At 38.8% G+C, this 19,198-nt stretch overlaps 1 long non-coding RNA gene across 2 annotated transcripts; it reads left to right on the forward strand.

Annotated features, from left to right (window-relative positions):
• Positions 1-3,187: 3,187 nt before the first annotated feature.
• Positions 3,188-18,693, forward strand: LOC127083667 (uncharacterized). 2 transcript variants are annotated; one of them, XR_007788496.1, is made up of 2 exons: positions 3,188-4,363; positions 18,350-18,693. It is a non-coding gene; the product is annotated as an uncharacterized LOC127083667 (long non-coding RNA). The 2 variants fall into 2 exon arrangements; XR_007788494.1 differs by lacking the exon at positions 3,188-4,363 and adding an exon at positions 16,909-18,057.
• The last annotated feature ends 505 nt before the right edge of the window (positions 18,694-19,198 follow it).

The following is a 19,198-nucleotide window of genomic DNA, read 5'->3' on the forward strand; positions in this document are numbered from 1 at the left end:
CAATATTTTTCGAATTCAATGCATCTTGTAATTCATGTTTCCTCTTTAGCCCATAGAATTTAATTAAATGCCACAAAGTCTGTAAAACAATGATGATAAATGGATGTCAGTTTGAGTCTTTCATACAAAATTTAATGTTTGTAAAATATACTAGAAAAAATAAATTTTGGGTGAAAGACTTAGAAGACATTCATTCATCTTCCTTACTTTGAAGAATTTAAGATTGAATCAAATTATATAGATTAATGAGGAAATCATGAATTACAAGATGCATGCAATTTGAAAAATATTTGACCGTTTAAGTTGTTTTTCAAGAATAATTAAATTTTCTTATTATTATCTCAAAAATCTATTTGAATGGTTGTATATGGTTAATGAGGGTCAGGAAAAAACAAGCAATCCCGTATTTTATAATAAACACTTGCAGATATCATCACAGTTGGAACAAATAACCATGGTGAAGTGTTAAAATGCAAGAATGGCATTGTTGGGATTCGAACCAAAAACCTATAAATTATTTTACAACAGTTGTCTTCTTTACCCGTTGTTATAAGTAGCGCACTACATAACTTATAATCTTGGTCACCGTCCGTTGTGGAAACCAACATACATGCAATCACACACTACCTTACAACAAACGTGAAACCATCATTACATGTATTTCAGAACCGTCATTATATTTGTTTTTCATAGTATTGACTTATATAATTGCATGCTAGAATATACTTCGACTACAGCATGCACATCTTCGAGTCCTGCATGCTTGAGCAGACTTCGACTACATCATGCACAACTTTTATCGAAACATCAAGCTATCTCTGCCAAGACTAGAGTTCGATCCAAAATACCATAAATCCCCACCTTGGAACAAACTCTACAATATTAAGGGAACATACTAGCTTTCATCATGCAACTTTATCAACTGCATACGGTGGGAGAACTTGCTACTTGGTAATGACTTGGTAATCATATCTACAACGTTGTGATTTGTCGAAACCTTCATCACTTTGACTTCTTCACTTTCAATTTTCTCCTTGACAAAATGCAGCCTAACATCAATGTGTTTTGTTCTCTCATGATGGATTGAATTCTTCGACAGATGTATGACACTTTGACTATCACATTTAATAGTGATAACTCAAACTTGAAGTTTCAGTTCCTTAACAAACCCTTCAAGCCACAATGCTTCTTTCACAGCTTCGGTGAGAGAAATATACTCCACTTCAGTGGTTGATAAGGCAACAACCTTCTGAAGTGAAGCTTTTCAACTGACTGATGTGCCTAACATAGTGAAAACATATCCAGAAAGAGATTTTCTTATATTCATCCATTCTGCATAGTTAGAGGCAGAAAATCCTTCGACTTCAGCTTCTCCATCACTCATGGCTCCACGATAAACTAGGACCCTACTCAAGGATTCTTTTATGTATCTCAGAATCCACTTCAAAGCTTGTTAGTGTGCCTTCCCAGGATTGGCTATATACCTGCTTACAAAGCTTAGTCTATACTCTATCTATGGCCTCGTACATACCATATAATACATCAAAGAACCTTTTATACTAGCATTCATAATGTTATTCATATAGAATCTTTTGACTTCAGTACTAGGACTTTGAGTCGTACTTAACTTGAATTAAGGATGAATCGGTGTTACAACAAGCTTTGAATTTGACATACAAAATTTGTCGAGAACCTTAAGTAGGTATGTCTCTTTAGATAAGCTAAATCTCAACTACTTTCTATCTCTCCAGATGTCAATCCCAAAAATCCTAGTGGCATCTCCCAGATCCTTAATGTTGAACTCCTTATTGAGTTTAGCCTTCACCTTCATAACATCCTTGACATAATTGAGTTTAGCCTTCACCTTCATAACATCCTCAACTACTTTCTATCCCTTCAGGTTTCCTAATTAGGATTGTTTCATCTAGATCACCATACAAGAAGGCAGTCTTCACATCCATCTGTTCAAGTTCTAGGTCGAACGTTTCCACCATGGCTAACAACATTCTAATGGATTTATACTTTGCAAAAGGTGAGAACACATCATTAAAGTCGACACCTTCTTTCTAAGTGAACCCCCTAGCAACCAACCTTACCTTAAATCGCTTTAACATCACCCATCTGATCCATTCCTTAACTTTGAAAATCCACTTACAGCTGACTATCCTAGCCCCTGCAAGTTTCTCTATCAGCTCCCAAGTGTTATTATCATGAAGATATTTCATCTCATCATCCATGGCTTTAAGAAATTCAGTCTAGTCTCGGATCCTCATAGTATCCTTATAGTCTATAGGTTCTTCATCCATCACCTTACTTGTTGAGATTAAGGCATAAGCTATGAGATCTGCATAACCAAGTCTTTGAGGTGGCTTGATGACTCTTCTTAACATGTCTCTTGCCAACAGGTAGTCATTGTCAATCTCCTCTTTTTCATTAGCAACTTGTGTTTCTTCTTCGATATCATTTGGGTTATGTAGTTCAGCATCACTATGTTCTACCTCAACATGAATCCTTTCCCGTTCAATCTTTTCTATAGAGATCTTCGTACTTCGACCAACATCATCAATTTTCTTGAAATCCATATCAACTTCATTAAAAACCACATCTTGACTTGTGATACACCTCCTGTGACCTGGCTCTAGGCACCACAACCTATAAACTTTGACTCCTTTAGGATATCCAAGGAATATACATCTCAGAGCTCTAGGTTCGACCTTGTCTTGCCTAATGTGAGCATATGTTACACAACCAAATACTCTAAGTTTGTCGAGGTCTGGTGGATTAACTAACCAAACATCTTAAGGTGTCTTCATCCCCAAAGCAGACGAGGGGTGCTTATTTATCAGGTATGCTGCAATCATAACAACCTCAGCTCAAAACACATTCTTTAATCCAGCACTAGCAACATGCATCTAACCCTTTCTAGGATTATTCCATTGAATCTCTCAGCCAAGCCATTTTGCTGAGGAGTACCTGCAACAGTCTTGTGCCTTGCAATGCCAGACATACTATTTTAATTGTCGAAAGCTTCATTGCATAACTCAAGCCCATTATCGGTTCTCAACCTCTTGACCTTCCTGCCAGTCTGATTTTCGACTAGAGTCTTCCAACTTTTGAAATTTTCAAAAGTTTCAACCTTACTCTTTTGGATGATGTAAGACCCCAATTTTGGCCCTAAGATCCCTCATGGCCCATATCATCTCATATCATGGCTTCAAGGATCATTGCATACCCTAGCTTCCCTCCTAGTGGGTGGGCTACCTTGTGAGTGTGAGTCTTGATCACCAAGCATGTATTGCATTTGTATGTCATTGCTTTTCATATGTTCACTAACCAAAGGTACAAAAATATTGTCATCTAACCTTGTTTCTTGCAGCTGAAGCAATCATAGGTCAAAGCAGTTAAATCAGGCATTGAGCAATAGATGGTGGCCATTCTTGAAGAATTTGGACACCATGATCATTCATTGAGAGTTCATATAACTTGTGATACCATTTGGAATCAAGATCTCATGTGAAAGAGACTTGGAATTCATCGGAACATGGCCAAGTCAATAAAAGTCAACTGTGGTCAACTGTGGATTTAATCAGTTATTTGATGATTGGAAATGGTTAAAAATGTCTCATTCATGTCCATATAAACTTCATTTGGTATTTCAAAGACCAAGATTGGAGGAATTGAGCTCAGATAGACAGTTTCCCAAAATGGCAAATGAACCTGTAATTTCAGCTGCCCAAAATGGAAAGTTTTTGACCTCAAAAACAGAAGTCCAAGGAAGCTTCAAATGAAAAATTGTTCAACATGACAGATGTAGATCTTGTTCTCACCTTTCCAAAAAGTCCAAGAACTTGAAAATCCAATGTACAGTTTGCAAGATATGGTCAGATGAATTTCAAAAAGACCCGTAATCAGGAGGGCATAACTTCCACATGGATTGTCCAAATTGCAAGTTCTTTATATGCACAAACTCCATTTGACATGTACTTCAAGGGTGCATCATTAGATTTTTCCAAAAATGGCCAAGGCAAAAAGTCACTTTTCAATTGGACAACTGAATTGGACCAGGGGCAAAATCGTCCAAGTGTCAAAATATTTGGAATTTTGGAATGGGACCTTTTGTAACACCTCAGGAATGACATTTGGAGTGTGTTTGAATCCTCATTTCATGGCTAGGCCTCATATTTTGAGTTTTGACTTGAAAAGTGGAAATGCAAAATTGGACTCTTTTCTACCACATAGTGAAATTCAAGAATAGGCATCCAATTGAAATGAAACTTGTTTCTATACATTGCATAGGGTATTTTGGACATGTTGGAACCAAATTTGAGCTGGTATATGGGCTGGTTTAGAGAAAGGCAAAAAGGTCCAAATGCATCACATAAACTCATTTTCACTAATCACCATTTTGGCACTAATTTGGATTAAAGCTTGGATTAGGAGTGTGGTATAAAGGCATAATCCATAACAGAATTACAGGGTTAATCATTTTCACAATTTGCATCTAACAGAAAAAAATCAAAAAAAGCAAAAATTCTCTCATTCCTCTAAAACTTTGATAACACTTTTTTGCATCAATTCAGCATTTTCCACTAATCTTTGTGCGAATTCTTGGCAAAATCCATCATCTGTAGACATTGTTGAATTGCTGTTTGCAGGAATTGAGTGAAATCGAGCAAGAAACTCCAACTGTTGAAGCACCTCCATTGCCATGACAGCTTGACGAATCAACCGCTAGCAACATAATTGAGCTGAAGCAGCGATCCTACTGCACTTCTTGATGAACAAACTCGGACTGTTTCGCTGAAGCAAGGCTCGAATCGCACGGTTCCGCCGGTACTGCACTCAAGAAGGTGAAAGATTCGTTTATCACCGTTTGTCAAATTGAGTTAGGAATTGTGTAGAACATCTATTGTAGATTAGGCATCAGCTTGTAGAATTGAGAATTGTTAGAGATTGACCGAGATATTCGTAATTTAAGTTTTGAAGCGTTTCTTTCTTTCGCTCGATTCGCACTGCATGTTAATCGTTAGAGGAAATAGCTTGTGTATTCGTATTCCTGATGAGAAGCCGGTTCCATCGGTGCATAATTTGTGGATTTCCGTTGAGAATTGGCCAAAACCTAAATTCTGGAATGAGGAAGTTCAAGAACAACAATGAATGTTCATCTTTCTGGAAAATTTCTAGGCTCAGATCCTGTTTCCCTCCGTGTGCAATTCGTTTCCATGTGCCTCATCGCCGGTACCAATCACGGACCGCCACGTCTGATTAGTTGAGCTACAGCGTTTTGGCATCTGCTTACATGATTACATCTGTGCCACTGCATCCTAAATCAATTAATGAAATCCATTTTAATTCCAAATAAATATTAAATAATCATTTTAAGACTTAAAAAATTCATATAATATTCAAATTTAATCCAAAAAATGCAGGGATTTTTTTGTTGATCTTTAATTTTTCTCTACTATTTTATAAAAATCAAAAATAAATAGTGCTTGGAAAAAATATTAATGGACCTAGAGATGTTAGTAATGTGTACATATTTTCATACATGATATCATTTTAATTATATAAACTACATGCTATATCCAAAATAAGTGAAAATTGAAACATAGATTCTTGACTCATCTCTGGATTTTTTGACATAGGTTTGGGAATTTTTTAGCCTATGGTTTATTATATGTGGTTTATTGAAATTGGATATGTATATATGTGACATGGTTTGGCATGCTGAATTCCCCAAATATTTTTCCATGCTTCCCATTGGCCAATGGCCCTAATTTTTTGCAGGGAGCTCAGTTAACATGTTTGCTATCACTGTGAATTTTCTGGGATTTTTACAATCAATTTCCAATTTGATTCATATTTTTTCTTGCAGCCTAGTCTTTTAGAGCTTCACTTGTGTAACCTTTAGTCTATATGTCGCCATATGCACATACTTTATCCAATGACCTTGAAAATTGATAGGGTAGTTCTTAACCCCTGTAGCTATCTTTTAGCTTTGGTCCCATGTATTTCCAATGAACCATTACTGTTTACCATTAGATAGAAGTTGATGCATATTTGTAGGCTTCATTTGATGTTGTTTTTGCATGCTTGATATGTTTAATTAATTCCTATTGATCTACTAGTCCAAATGACTTGAAAATTAACATATGGCTTGCTGAATGTCTTCTGGTTAGAACATAATTTTTGTGGATTTTTGCAATCCATTTTCGATTTGATTCATATTTTTTCTTGCTGCCTAGCATGTTAGAATTCCATTGGTGTAACCTTTAGCATCTATATTGCCATATCCTCATAATTAATCCAATGGACATGAAACTTTGTAGGATAGTTCTTAACATGTTAAGGTAGCTTTTGGCTTTGGTCCCATGAATTTTGAAGGTAACAATTGCTGTTTGCCATTAGATGGAAGTTGGTGTATAATTTTTGACTTCATTTGATGTAGTTTTTGCATGCTGTACCATGTTTAATTAATTCCTATTGATCTATTAGGCCAAATGACTTGAAATTTAATATGTGACTTGTTGAATGCCTTCTAGTTAGGATAGAATTTTTGTGGATTTTTTGGTGCCTTTTTGGCATTTAATTGGATGTGATCTTGCTGGTTGTTTGTATGAGACTCAACTTTGCTTCATTTGCCTTCTAGGTTGCATAATTTAAAATGTGTATATAGTTTGGATATGGGACCAATTGGGATCCCTTTGTATTTGATATAATTTGACTTTGATCATGAATTGGTTGCTGTTTTAAGATTTTTCCATCCTTTTGACCCTAGGCTAGTCCTAGTGGTCATGTTACTTACATTTGAAGTTAATTGTGCCTTTTCAGGTTAAGGAGTTAATGATTAAGGAATTTGCTCCACATTATGGATTGTGTTACTTGATACATATGACTAATGTATTTGTTTTGTAGGATTTTGGTTCATGTGAGCCTTGTGTTATGCACATCATTATTTGTATAATTGTACTTTGTTAATTGATTCCTATGTTGTTATCTGTTTATGAATGGGATGCTGATTTTATTGGATTGTTTCCAGGTACCCTTTAGTCGCTCAGTTCTCTTAAGAACTTGTGTTGCTTTGCTTGAATAGCAACTTGCATTGAGGTATAAAACCTTCTTCTTCATGTAGTCTGGAGACCCGGTCCGTTATTTGACCGGGCAAATTGTCTGAAGTCCTCCTTAAGAGGCATTGATTGTGTATGTTTATGTTTGTCCCAAGCAGGAAAAGTCCTCATTTGAGGCAATTGGTGGAAGGTAGAGATAAATAGCCTATCTCCCACTATTCAGTGAGTCTTCTCATTGCTCCCATTACATGGTTGTAGCATTGAGATCCATACCCAAGATCTATCGAGTCTAATTGGGGAAAGAGTTCCATCTTTCTGAACTCCCCCACATTCTTATATTTACATGCTCTCTCGGACCTGAGATAGAAGCAATGAGGCACACCCCTCATATCCTTTCATCTGCTTCACCTGAGCCCCTCAATGGCCAGGTTAAGAGCGACACTTACCTATTACAGTGGACTTTCATAGTCAAACCCTTTTGATTGAGCCTCCTTGTTTGGCTATAGAGTGTGCTATCTGATTATTTGTGATTTATTATGCATCTATACATGATTGCTTGTATGCCTTAATGCATTTACTATCGTTCATTGCTCCTTGTAGCATGTCCATTATTTCATACCTATGTGATTTGTTTGCTTACCCATTGAGGAACCAGTTATAAGTCCCTGTAAGCTGGCATCTGTTCCCATGACATGGAAGGGGTAGAGTGTAAGACCTCATTGGTCACTCATACCCATTGCCTAGTGCATTGTTGTTGTATGTGAGGATTCATTGTAAGTCCCAGTGATGTGGCATTTGTATTCCTAGGATCATACTGTGGAGGTTAACATAAGTCCAGATAGATTGGCAGTTGACTTCCCTGTTTTGTTTTTTTGTTGTATTCTGATGGAGATTAGTGTAAGTCCATAGAGTGGCCTCTGATATCCTTACTTGCTTTAGGAGACAGGTATAAGACCATTGAGTGGCATCCAGTATCCGCTTTTATTTACTTTCATCTGTGACCATGTTCATATTATTGCTCATCTGTAGCCTATTCCTAAGGACCCTCTTGAATCATCTTCTATATGATTTCAAGAGGTGAACCCTTCTAAGAAGTTTTACATACACACCATTCCATTCACCTCATTGTGTCCTACCTTTTCACACATGTTTTAAAAACTTGAAATAAGTGTTGTGCAAACATTCTCACCTCTTTCCAAATTAGAAACTTGGACCTTAAGTCCATGATTTTCCAAACTTCATTTTTGTAAATACTTCATTTTGAATTGACTTTAATCATACTTTGACGTTTTTGTAAATAATCCAAATAACTTCACCCATTCAAGTGATTTTGTGGCTTTGTCCATGTTTGTTAAGTTTTCATACATTAGCTATAGGTTTGATTTACCCTAGTTGGTTGATATTAATCTCACCTATTTGTCCTTAGTAGATGAATTGTAAGCCTTCCTTGCCTATTATAGGGTTAACCCCTCTCTGGCAAGTTGAAGCCTTTTCTCACATGGTGGACTAGTTGTTTCATAAGGTTGAGTTTTCTCCCGTGGGTAACGTAAGACCTTAGGGCTTGTGTTTAAAATTGAATCCACTAACTTTTGGAAATCTTTTAGCCGAACTACGGCGTTTTGATCCTTACCTTTGATGGAAGGTACGTAGGCAACGGGTTCATCCGTTCGAACACAAAAATAATTAACATGTACATTCTTTCCTCATCATCCCACTCATGTTTGCACAATACTTATGTCATGACAAATAATAATTTTCAAACAACAAAGTGTGAAAAGGGCTCCCTAGGAGTACCTAGGACGCATTGGGTGCCTAACACCTTCCCTTTGCGTAATTTACCCCTTACCCCGATCTCTGATCTTTTTCATTAGTTTTCTACGTGTAAAACTTCTTAGGTTTTTGTTCGCTTTTTAACAAGTCCTTAGGATAAATAAAAGTGCGGTGGCGACTCTATATTCATTGTATACATTGCTTATGATTTAATCAATAGATCATATAGTAACGAATACACCGCTACAGAAAAGTGGCGACTCCACTGGGGATCCACATCCTTGGTGGTATTGCCAACTTTTCACCTTTGTGTGATATATTATTATTGTTATTTGACATATTTTTGTACAATTTGGGATAACTGTATTGATTGTAATGTGTGAATTGCTTGATATACGAATGCTGTTTGCTTTGGTGATCTGTGAGATGAGTTCTATACCCGAACTCGAGTGCACTCTAGGATAGGAGAATGGCATAGTCTTGTTGACTGGTGTGGAGTAGTCCTTAGCCAGTTGACTTGCGAGTCCATTCACTTGGTGGAGGTCATGTTGGATTAATAATGTCACACAAGTCATTTGTGGTTAGGCATTATTCTTTCAATCATGTGCCTTAGAAGCCAAGGACCTTAGTTTACCAAACCCATCTTGGCCTATTTTTAGGACGTAGTGCGAAGGTCGTTCAGATGTAAGATCTGATGCGATTGTTACGCGATACTACACTCATAAGAGTTTCTCTTGAGAATATTTTTGGAATACGAGTATTCGTTCCTCCGATAATATTCGAAAGATGGAACGATGATTATGGGAACCTCTGGTAGAACATGTCTGGCAGGATTAAACCCTAGTACATTCCCTTTGGGTGGTTCTTAACCAAGACTCCATGCTCGTGACTCTCAGCAAACCCGTGATTCGTGGTTGAGTCGTTCAAACATCGTTAATATCAATGGATCCCGGATCAGGTGTAAAACCTAAAATCCACCAAAGCGGTTGGTTGATATTAAGGATGTTTGAGCCGGTTCATGTACCGTTAATATCAATGGAACTTGGGTGTCGATAAGGTGAAAAACCTAAATCCACCAAAATGGATGATTGATATTAGGGATACAATGAGCTTTCCCATGACCTTTGTTTGGTGTGCTTTGCTTGATCCTTGAGTGTGATTGTTGCATTCATACATTCATACATTCATCCGCATCCATATCATCAGATAAAAAGAAAATTTTCAAGGAACTCAAAGGAGTTTAGTTGCAAAAATTTTCAAAACATGAAAAAACCGGGAAAATTTTTTCACCTGATATATCTGATGAGATATTCTCACATACGATCAAAATGCTTAAATATTTCAAAGTTTGCAAATAAAACCTTCGAGTTCCTTTGAAATAAAAAACAAGCGTATGCACAAACACTTCATGCATCATTTGCATAAGCGGGCGTTTTGTTCCGGTCTCCCGTCCCGTGGTCTGACCCTGCGATCTTCATTTATTTTGAAGACGCACTTCGCCGGTACTACACCAGAGCCAACTCTGCCAGATTGATGGATCATGTTGAACAAGAGAATTGTGAACTCAGAGAGATATTTGCCAGACTATGTACTGTTGATGGATTTATTCCTGGTCAACCAATCCCGGGCTGGCATTGGCTACTGTTCTGGGGCGCATGATGATCGGTCTGTTGAAGAGGAAGCTGCTGCTATCTTGGAAGAGGATGCAGAGGATGTGAACAACTTCGTCATTCCTGGCGGTGTCTGCCACAATTGGGTCGCTGTGGATGTTCCTACAGTTATCCATAGATCAGAGTAAATAATGCTCACTTTGTTTAAAACCCTTCTCCCATGCCAAAAGGAGAAGTGATGACATTGTTTGGCTCATATATACAATGATATTTTCATTCAATTAATGCATTGTTAAACATTTGTTTTTCCTTTGTTTTCACTTTTTGCTTTTTGCATGAAATCAGTGATCACAAAAAACCTGAAAAACAAGAAAACAGCTTTTTCATCTGCATAACTGATTTGCTTGTTTAAATACAAAAGCTTTTCGTTATCCAAAATCATTATGCAGGGATTTCTAAACCCATTGAACATAATGATCCAACGCCATCTCCCAAATTTGAATTCCTTGTATTCGAGGCAGAGGAAGATGATGTTGAAGGGGATTCCTGATGAGATTACCCACCTTCTTGAGCACGAAAAGAAGCTCATTCAGCTGTATTATGAGAATCAGCAAAACAGTCAAACTGGGGCATTACAAATGTAATGTAAAAAAAAAAAAAAGGGAGAAGAGGGTGAAAAATCAAAGTAAAGGCAAAAGTCAGGAAAATTTTTTCAAATAAAAAAAAAAGAATAAAAGAAGCCTGATACCCCCAAGTCCCTAGTTGACTGTTGCTAAATGGATTCAGAGTCGTTATGACCAGCTGAATTTGATTGAAGAGAAGCGATTAACTGCCATGTGTCATGGTCAGTTATATCAGCAGAGAATGAAGAAAGCATTCGATAAGAAGGTCAAGCCTCGTGTATTCAGAGAAGGTAACCTCGTGCTCAAGAAAGTTCTGTCTTTCGTGCCCGATTCCAGGGGCAAGTGGACTCCAAACTACGAGGGTCCATATGTTGTTAGGAGAGCCTTTTCAGGCGGAGCTTTGATGCTTACAACAATGGATGGGGAGGATTTCACTCGTCCTGTGAATTCAGATGCAGTTAAGAGATACTTTGCCTAGAAAAAAAAGTATATGCAAAGGAAAAACAGAATAGCTTGCTAAGCTGAAAACCCGAAAGGGCGGCTTAGGCAAAAATGAGCGTCTCGGTGGAGAACCTGCAAGAGTAATCCAGGCAAAAAATTAGAGACTTGATAAAAAAAGCATATTTGCATCCCGCTAGATTGAGTACCTCACTCTGGGGCAATCTAGGCAAAAATTAGGGATCAGGCAAGTAACTGCATCCTGACAAGACTTTCTGTTTCACCAGCTGTCTGTTCATCAGAGGATTCTCGATTCGTCGTCAACTGAAGCTTCGAATACATCGAGATTCAAATTGGTAGAGAAAGGATCATTATGTTCAATGTAGCCCTCTTCCAATATATATCACTGATTTCAGATTTGTACAGATCTATGGAGTCTTGCCATTTGCAGACTACCATTCCATCAAATAAATTTGAGCTTTTATCCAATTATTTGCACTCTTATTTGTTTCAATTCAACAAATGTTTTGCATGTTTTGATTGGTAAAAATATCATTGTTTTAAAAGACAAATTTTTTCAAAGATTATTGTTTTAAACAAAGTGAACATTCACAAATGATAAAAGGATACTCAAAGAATTTCCCTCAGTGCTCTCCCAAGGGTGGCATGATTTCCAACAGGTAAGACATTTGTTCATACTCCTGGCTTGGTTTGTATCCTTCTTCTCCAGATCTGGTTGTTGGGGTTGTCCCCCAAGCAGAGATTCGGTTGTTAGGGTTGTTCCCTAAGCAGAGCTTCTGTGGATTTTGACTCCCCGAAGCAGAATGGTGTATTGAAGACTCAGTCTGTTCTCCAGCAGTAGTCTCTCCCCGGCTTGATTGCTCAGGTGTTCCGAAAATTTGTGGTTAGTGGGTTGATATCCCCGTATCCCGTATTTCTCCCCAAGTGAGTTGCCAGCATGATTGCAAGTCGAGTTGTTGGCGGGGTTGTTCCCCAAGCAGAGTGTTGTTGAAGACTCAGTTTTCTCCAGCAGCAGTTTTCCCCGGCATGGATGCTTTCCTTGTGGAAGATTCGGCAGTTGATGGTTTGTCACCTTGGCGCCTCGTCACTTTCTCCAGTGGATCGCTATCCTCAGACTTTATTTGTCTCCTTGGCACAGTAGAGCTGTTATTGATATCCCCATTGCAGTCGCGAGCAGAGTTGTTGTCACTCTCCCCAGCGCAGTCGCCAGCAGATTTATCTGTTTTCTCAGCACGGTCGCTTTCCCTTTGGAAGACTCGGTAAGTCAGTGGTTTGATGCCCGGTACTTTACCTTTTCCCCGGCAAAGTCGTCAGTGGATTTGTTGCTTTCTCTCTATCAGAATGGTTGTTATTCTCAGCAGAGCAGGATTTATTTTCCTACTCCGTGGTTGATCGGGTTGATATCCCGGTATTTTCATCCATCTCTCCCCAGCATTTGTCTGCAGAGCGGTTGTTGTGGCAATATTGCCCGTTGAACCTCCTTCAATCCCCGGTATGGTCGGCTGATAGCTCCGTCATCCAGAGATTGTATGGATTTCCTGATTACTTTTCGATCCTCAGTAGAGCGAATTTTGTTGCAGAATCTGCCAATGTGATCCATCAGATGTGTGTTCGCCCCGAGTAGAGTGGTTTGTTGCAGAATCTACTTGTTTGGCGCTTTCCTTCCTCAGTGGGTTGTTCCCCAAGAGAGTAGCTGATGATATCCCCAGTAGAGTTGCTTGTGCAGCCAAACTCTATCAGGGTGACCTTTGCTCCCTCAGTGGGTTGTTCCCCAATGGAGTTATGTTGGATCCATTTCCATAGCAGTGTTTGCTAGGATCCCCTGCAGGACGTTGAGATTTTCTCTTGTTCCCCGACAGATTCGTCTTGGTGGCTGTTTTGCCCGTTGTGACTTTCTGTGCCCTAGTTGGGATGATCGCTGATCCATTGCTCAGAGATTTGGTATTCCCCAGATATCTCTGATTCTTTTGCTTCTGCTTCCCAGCAGTACTCACAGATCTTTGCTTTATAGCATACAGATCTCCAGCAGAATTGGCTTTCCAGTTGATTTTCCCCTGGAAGTATAATACCGGACGTTTGATTCCTTGACCTGTTGTGTTAGAATTGTCTGTTTTGTCAGCATTCATCAAACATAAATCACGCATATTCATGCATATTCACAAAGCATTCAGATATTCATGTTGCATTTTTGCCATATATCCTCTGTTTGTTGTTCCCTGCTATGGTGATATAGATCTCTTTATAGATCTTCCTAAGCAGATGTCGGGTGTTGAATCTCTCCATATAGAGTCAGCCCCATAAGCAGAAAATGTTTGTCTGTCCTTCTGCAGTGCCCCACTGAGATATACCCTCGTGGATGACGGTTTCTTCCGTTTCCTCCCAACACATATATTGGGATGGAGGTTCCTAATTGAGTTATATCCTCATTAGGACATGTCTTGATTCAGTCTGTCTTTTCGGATCTTTCCTGAATTGACATTTGTCGTCTGTTCATTGTGCTTCCCAGTGGTGATTTTTATCCCCAGCGGAGTTTTCGGGCCTCTACCCTGATACCGGTAGTTGTAAGTCCTATTGTTCCTTTCCTCTTGGCGGAATTTGTGGTTATATACCTTTCATTCCTCCGCAAGAGTCGATTTTGGCCTCTACCCTTATACCGGTAGTTGTAAGTCCTATTTTCCTGGCTTCTTGGCAGAACTTGTGGTTATACACCTTTTAGTCCCCAGCCAGAGTTGTTGGTTTTCTACCTGATAATCGGTAGTCGTAAATCCTAATTCCCTACTCTCCAACAGAGTTTGTGGTCTGTTATAAAACTCATTTTTGGTTTCTCGTGCGGATTCGTGATTTATTCTATCCCCACGCAGAGTTTTTGGTTTTCTACCTGATAGTCGGTAGATGTAAACCCTAATTTGTGGTTATTCCCACCAGAGTATGGCTTCTACCCCGTATTCGGTAGTTGTGCGTCCTATCTCTTTTCCCCTAACAGTGGTAACCTTTGTGGTTCGGTCTGGCTGATGGTGGATCTTCCGTTGTTGTGGTTTTACCCCTAACGGAGTTTTGTTCCCTGTGGTGATTTATATCCCCAGTGGAGTTGGGGTCTTCTACCCCGTATTCGGTAGTTATAAATCCTTTGTCGCTGTGATTTTTCTCTCCAGCGGAGCTGTATCTTATGATACATGTGGATAATTGCCGGTTGCTAGCAATTTTATCCTCAGCTGAGTCTTTGGTTTCTTACCCAGTAGTCGGTATTGTTAAACCTCTTGTTTTCTCAGCCAGATTTTTGGTCTTCTACCCCGTATTCGGTAGATGTAAACCCTAACCTCTTTGTGGTTGTCTTCATTCAATATTCGATGTTGATATTCCTTCCTGCTTCGGGTTAGTTGCTCTTGAGTAAGCACTTGTATTCCCAGCAGTCTTCTGGATCATTGCCGGATGCTTGCAATGTTATCCTTTTTGAAGTCTCCAGTGGGTCTTTTCACCGTTTGCTAGTGATTTGTTCCCCGGATCATTGATTGTTTATCAATGTATTCCCTGCTTTTGCGGATAATTGCCGGATGCTTGCAATTTATCCCCAGTGAGGTCTTTCATTTACCCTTTTGTTGGTAATGTAGTTACTCCCTTTGATTGGTCATCATTATATGCCTGTTGGTATCCCGATGCCTTTCTTTTCGGTCGATTTATCCTTTATTAACCCTTATACCGGTTGTGGATAATCTTCCATGCGAGTATACTATCCACGTTCTGACGGTAATGGATAATATATCTCATGCACTCTTCAGTTGAAGCCTTTTGTGTTTCCCTGGTCGAGTAAGATTCGTTATTTCCCTTTGCGGAGTCGAATATTCTTGTTGTTGGATAATTGCCGGATGCTTGCAATTTATCCCTTTGAGTTGTCTTTCGTTTACCCGGATGCTTGGTATCGATTGTCCCTCTTTTTGGTTAGTCACCTATTATATACTTCGGTATCTCTGGTGTCTTTTCCTTTCGAGTATATTATTCACGGTCTGCCGGTAATGAATGATATGTCTCATGCGCTCTTTAGTTGGAATCCTTTGTTGATTGTCCCCAGCTGAGCAAGATTCGTATTCTTTGTAGAATCGAATATTCATCCTTTAACCTGTTTGTGTTTCGGATGTGTGTTTTGGCATATATACCAATTCACGTTTTCGGTAGATCACCTATTATATACTTTGGTATCTCTGGTGTTTCTTACCATGCGAGTTTATTATCTACGTTCTGACGGTAATAGATAATATATCTCATGCGAGTATTCTTATCCACGGTCTGCCGGTAATGGATATTATATCTCATGCACTCTTTGGGTTTGTGTCCCCAGTTGAGTAAGATTCGTTTTCCGTCGTGGATTCGAATGTCCATCCTGTAAGTCAATTTTGCTTTTTCAAGCCCTCCTTTCGGATGATGAGTGTCTTGGCATATATACCAATTCACTTTTTTCGGTCGGTCACCTATTATATACCTCGGTATCCCTGGTGTTCCTTCCTGTCTACTCCCTATTATGACCTTGGTCCCTTGCGGAGTTAGATTTTCCTGAGTTTTTGTACCCTTTGTAGGTCTTTCTCAGATGTTGGTTGATTGATATCTCTCACCCTTATACCGGTCTTAGATATTCATTCTTCCTGAGTTTGTTACCCTTATACCGGTAACACCTCATCTTGTTGCTTTTCCCCAGGAAAGTCTCTTTGTTAGACATTTCCCGGCGGGGTTCCCTTGGTGATTTTTACCCTTTGCTATATGGGTGTTTATTCCCCAGTATATGCATTTCCCGGCAGGGAGATTCTATGTGAATCTTTTCCTGGTCCGAGTCCGGATTTTTATCCGAAGTATCCTTTCTGGATAGTTGAGTCAGCTTATGTCTTTCCTATGGATTTATTTTCCTTTGGAATTTCTTTATTCCCCGGTGTGAGTCCTTTGCTTCCCCAGCAAGTTCTCCATTCCGATGTCTGTTATCCCTACTCGGAGTCGTGACTAGTTCACGCTATGTCAGTTTTGTCATTTCCCTAATCAAAGTCGTGTCCTGCTCACGCATTCTTTTTCTTGCTATCCCCTAATAGAGTCCCAATAAGAGTCTTATTAGAGTCTCTGTTCCTGGTGAGTGTATTACTCCGACGGATCGTCTTTTTTTCTGTGTGAACAATATATTCCCCACAGAATTTGCTTTTTGCATGCATACATCTGCATCATGAGGTCTCTTAGGGACCAAAATTCGTCTCATTACTATTATTTAAGCCCATTCTACCGCGTCGATACGAAGATCTCTAAACTTCATTTCTCCGGATAGAATGACCTTAAATAGGGGCATCTGTAAGACCCCAATTTTGGCCCTAAGATCCCTCATGGCCCATATCATCTCATATCATGGCTTCAAGGATCATTGCATACCCTAGCTTCCCTCCTAGTGGGTGGGCTACCTTGTGAGTGTGAGTCTTGATCACCAAGCATGTATTGCATTTGTATGTCATTGCTTTTCATATGTTCACTAACCAAAGGTACAAAAATATTGTCATCTAACCTTGTTTCTTGCAGCTGAAGCAATCATAGGTCAAAGCAGTTAAATCAGGCATTGAGCAATAGATGGTGGCCATTCTTGAAGAATTTGGACACCATGATCATTCATTGAGAGTTCATATAACTTGTGATACCATTTGGAATCAAGATCTCATGTGAAAGAGACTTGGAATTCATCGGAACATGGCCAAGTCAATAAAAGTCAACTGTGGTCAACTGTGGATTTAATCAGTTATTTGATGATTGGAAATGGTTAAAAATGTCTCATTCATGTCCATATAAACTTCATTTGGTATTTCAAAGACCAAGATTGGAGGAATTGAGCTCAGATAGACAGTTTCCCAAAATGGCAAATGAACCTGTAATTTCAGCTGCCCAAAATGGAAAGTTTTTGACCTCAAAAACAGAAGTCCAAGGAAGCTTCAAATGAAAAATTGTTCAACATGACAGATGTAGATCTTGTTCTCACCTTTCCAAAAAGTCCAAGAACTTGAAAATCCAATGTACAGTTTGCAAGATATGGTCAGATGAATTTCAAAAAGACCCGTAATCAGGAGGGCATAACTTCCACATGGATTGTCCAAATTGCAAGTTCTTTATATGCACAAACTCCATTTGACATGTACTTCAAGGGTGCATCATTAGATTTTTCCAAAAATGGCCAAGGCAAAAAGTCACTTTTCAATTGGACAACTGAATTGGACCAGGGGCAAAATCGTCCAAGTGTCAAAATATTTGGAATTTTGGAATGGGACCTTTTGTAACACCTCAGGAATGACATTTGGAGTGTGTTTGAATCCTCATTTCATGGCTAGGCCTCATATTTTGAGTTTTGACTTGAAAAGTGGAAATGCAAAATTGGACTCTTTTCTACCACATAGTGAAATTCAAGAATAGGCATCCAATTGAAATGAAACTTGTTTCTATACATTGCATAGGGTATTTTGGACATGTTGGAACCAAATTTGAGCTGGTATATGGGCTGGTTTAGAGAAAGGCAAAAAGGTCCAAATGCATCACATAAACTCATTTTCACTAATCACCATTTTGGCACTAATTTGGATTAAAGCTTGGATTAGGAGTGTGGTATAAAGGCATAATCCATAACAGAATTACAGGGTTAATCATTTTCACAATTTGCATCTAACAGAAAAAAATCAAAAAAAGCAAAAATTCTCTCATTCCTCTAAAACTTTGATAACACTTTTTTGCATCAATTCAGCATTTTCCACTAATCTTTGTGCGAATTCTTGGCAAAATCCATCATCTGTAGACATTGTTGAATTGCTGTTTGCAGGAATTGAGTGAAATCGAGCAAGAAACTCCAACTGTTGAAGCACCTCCATTGCCATGACAGCTTGACGAATCAACCGCTAGCAACATAATTGAGCTGAAGCAGCGATCCTACTGCACTTCTTGATGAACAAACTCGGACTGTTTCGCTGAAGCAAGGCTCGAATCGCACGGTTCCGCCGGTACTGCACTCAAGAAGGTGAAAGATTCGTTTATCACCGTTTGTCAAATTGAGTTAGGAATTGTGTAGAACATCTATTGTAGATTAGGCATCAGCTTGTAGAATTGAGAATTGTTAGAGATTGACCGAGATATTCGTAATTTAAGTTTTGAAGCGTTTCTTTCTTTCGCTCGATTCGCACTGCATGTTAATCGTTAGAGGAAATAGCTTGTGTATTCGTATTCCTGATGAGAAGCCGGTTCCATCGGTGCATAATTTGTGGATTTCCGTTGAGAATTGGCCAAAACCTAAATTCTGGAATGAGGAAGTTCAAGAACAACAATGAATGTTCATCTTTCTGGAAAATTTCTAGGCTCAGATCCTGTTTCCCTCCGTGTGCAATTCGTTTCCATGTGCCTCATCGCCGGTACCAATCACGGACCGCCACGTCTGATTAGTTGAGCTACAGCGTTTTGGCATCTGCTTACATGATTACATCTGTGCCACTGCATCCTAAATCAATTAATGAAATCCATTTTAATTCCAAATAAATATTAAATAATCATTTTAAGACTTAAAAAATTCATATAATATTCAAATTTAATCCAAAAAATGCAGGGATTTTTTTGTTGATCTTTAATTTTTCTCTACTATTTTATAAAAATCAAAAATAAATAGTGCTTGGAAAAAATA

The sequence above is a fragment of the Lathyrus oleraceus genome, chromosome 1, assembly GCF_024323335.1.
Source record: "Lathyrus oleraceus cultivar Zhongwan6 chromosome 1, CAAS_Psat_ZW6_1.0, whole genome shotgun sequence".
NCBI lineage: Eukaryota > Viridiplantae > Streptophyta > Magnoliopsida > Fabales > Fabaceae > Lathyrus > Lathyrus oleraceus.